Source organism: Hemiscyllium ocellatum (assembly GCF_020745735.1).
Source record: "Hemiscyllium ocellatum isolate sHemOce1 chromosome 41 unlocalized genomic scaffold, sHemOce1.pat.X.cur. SUPER_41_unloc_18, whole genome shotgun sequence".
Classification (NCBI taxonomy): Eukaryota; Metazoa; Chordata; class Chondrichthyes; order Orectolobiformes; family Hemiscylliidae; genus Hemiscyllium; species Hemiscyllium ocellatum.
Genome location: NW_026867547.1, coordinates 26,811 through 29,734, shown reverse-complemented (window position 1 = coordinate 29,734; position 2,924 = coordinate 26,811).

Below are 2,924 nucleotides of genomic sequence, written 5' to 3'. Positions count from 1 at the left end.
CCCAATTTCCCAAAACCCTAAATACTTGAATAACGCATCAGCTTTTCAGCCATTGATTTTTTTCTCAATAACCTTTTGTTCCTGCCTGCGGTTGAGTTTTGCATTGGGAGTAAATCAGAAATTAAGGATTTCACTGAGGATTTTTTTCGTCGTCTACCTCACCTCTTAAATTCACTCTGTACTCCTTTAATCTTTTCCCGCAACATGACATTCCTTCCAATATGGAGAATAATTTCTTGCTTTACAATCTCACCTTTAGCAATATGCTTTAAACGTTCAGAGACATTCTTAAACTTCGCACCGGGAAACCAACTATCTATTATAAATGTACGTTCACTGCCACAGAATGTCCTATTGATACCCCTGACAGAAGACTCCCCTGTCGCAACCTTTCTACTAAATCTTGTCAAACGCTGCCGAACATAAGAATCATTCCAAGTGTCCAAAAACTGCCGCTACTTCCGTTTTCTTTAGAGGGACAACCACCTTCAACAGTTCCAAAGAATGAATATACGTTTGATAGAGGAATAGCCACAGAAGATCTCTGAACGACCCTCTTAATTTTCCTGACAATCTCCCAATTGTCCGATTGGTTTTGCTGGATAACAACTTTCCTAAATCCTTCAGCCATCTTTTTTCTGTGCCCTATATGTGGCTTTGACATGTCGCTATTACTAATATTAACTGTCATGTCAAAATGGAATGCACTTACAAGTACATATACATATATGGGTGTATAATCATTTAATTAACCCAACCGTTAATTTAGCTAATTAACTAAATAAAAATATCCCTCTTCAATAAATACCTTGAAGAAAATGTCTTCGACAGAGCTGAGTCTGTGTAGGGATCGCCGTAATGAAAGCTCAACTTCTTATTTAACAAAAGAAACTTTAGTTTTTCAAAACAAAACAAAAGTTTTGCAGTTTAATTATTTTAATTATGAACCTTTTACAACATATGCAGACTTTTTCTAATTTCATTTTATACCACCCTTAGAAAGTTCGTTAAAACAGTCATTTGGAAAAAGAATCGCAATTTTTTGCTTCTTTTTGTTTTCTTGCAGTGTTTGTTGAATGTTAATAAAGCAAAATGGAGTAATTATCTTATATTAATAAGTCATATTGAGCATATTACCTTTAGAAAACATTATAACAAAGCTTTAACTATACCTGCAGTCCCTGGAGCCGTACGTTCTAATAATTTGTTTCCAATTCAAGGTAAACTAGATGATATGAATTGATCTCCGACACAATGTCAATCCTGATGAAGGGCTTATGCTCGAAACGTCGAATTCTCTATTCCTGAGATGCTGCCTAACCTGCTGTGCTTTGACCAGCAACACATTTGCAGCTGTGATCTCCAGCATCTGCAGACCTCATTTTTACTCGAAGATTTTAACCTACTGCGAATCCTCTTACAAGGATGCCTTCCTTGAAGAAGCTCTCTTCCTCCCTCTACAAGGATTTCAGTGAGTCCCTCCCTCACTGCACCCCCCAGGTCATCTCCTCTGCACAGAAGCTCTTCAGCCACGTTCTCACCCTCACCTTGACCTCCTTCCACCTATCCCACCTCCATCGCCCCTCCCCCTAGTCCCTCCTCCCTACCTTTTATCTCAGCCGGCTTGGCTCTCTCTCTCTTATTCCTGATGAAGGGCTTATGCTCGAAACGTCGAATTCTCTATTCCTGAGATGCTGCCTAACCTGCTGTGCTTTGACCAGCAACACATTTGCAGCTGTGATCTCCAGCATCTGCAGACCTCATTTTTTACTCGAAGATTTTAACCTACTGCGAATCCTCTTACAAGGATGCCTTCCTTGAAGAAGCTCTCTTCCTCCCTCTACAAGGATTTCAGTGAGTCCCTCCCTCACTGCACCCCCCAGGTCATCTCCTCTGCACAGAAGCTCTTCAGCCACGTTCTCACCCTCACCTTGACCTCCTTCCACCTATCCCACCTCCATCGCCCCTCCCCTAGTCCCTCCTCCCTACCTTTTATCTCAGCCGGCTTGGCTCTCTCTCTCTTATTCCTGATGAAGGGCTTATGCTCGAAACGTCGAATTCTCTATTCCTGAGATGCTGCCTAACCTGCTGTGCTTTGACCAGCAACACATTTGCAGCTGTGATCTCCAGCATCTGCAGACCTCATTTTTTACACAATGTCAATCATGCAGACTTCAATTGAACCTTTATTCTTATTTCTTTCGCTCTTTCAAACAACCTTATGTGTCTGTTTCCATTCTGCTCACGAAAAATCCCTTCAGCTCTGTCTATTGCAGGGAATGTTATTATCCAGATCCACTTAAAACAAAAAAAGTATTGCAGTGAAAGTCACCTATACTTAGTCCAGTGTTAATTAGATACAAGTCTTATGAATACAACATATAGACAGGCATAGTATATAAGAATAATTCAGCTTCATGTCCAAAGTAAAATTGTGACTTCCTCATAAAAAACGCCCCAAATGTATCAACTATTCTGTTCACCAGAATAGGATAAACAAGAAACTGTAATTCTCAATTCTTCGTCTATGAATAACATTTGAAGAACGGGTAGAAGATCAAGGCCTATTTGTGAGCTTCATAAATGATCATGGAGTGAATGTGAGGGATGGAGTTTGCGGGAATGGCAAGTAACGTTGTGGATGAAAGAACGAATAGCCAGGTCTTGAGCATGAAAGTGTCAGGCTACATGGGAAAATAAACAGGTATTTCAGGTGGCCACGTTAATGGAAGATGAAAGTCACCACCGATTACATATCAGATAATGCATTTCTTAAGTAACAAGTCAAGACATTCCACAAACTATGAAGAGAGGATTTGTTTTGAAGCAGACTGTGTTGGGAGGAGCTCCTGATCAAGGTGTTTGAGAGCATGAGGGGTGTGGACAGGATGAACAGAGTACAGCTCTTCCCCTTGCCAAGCTTC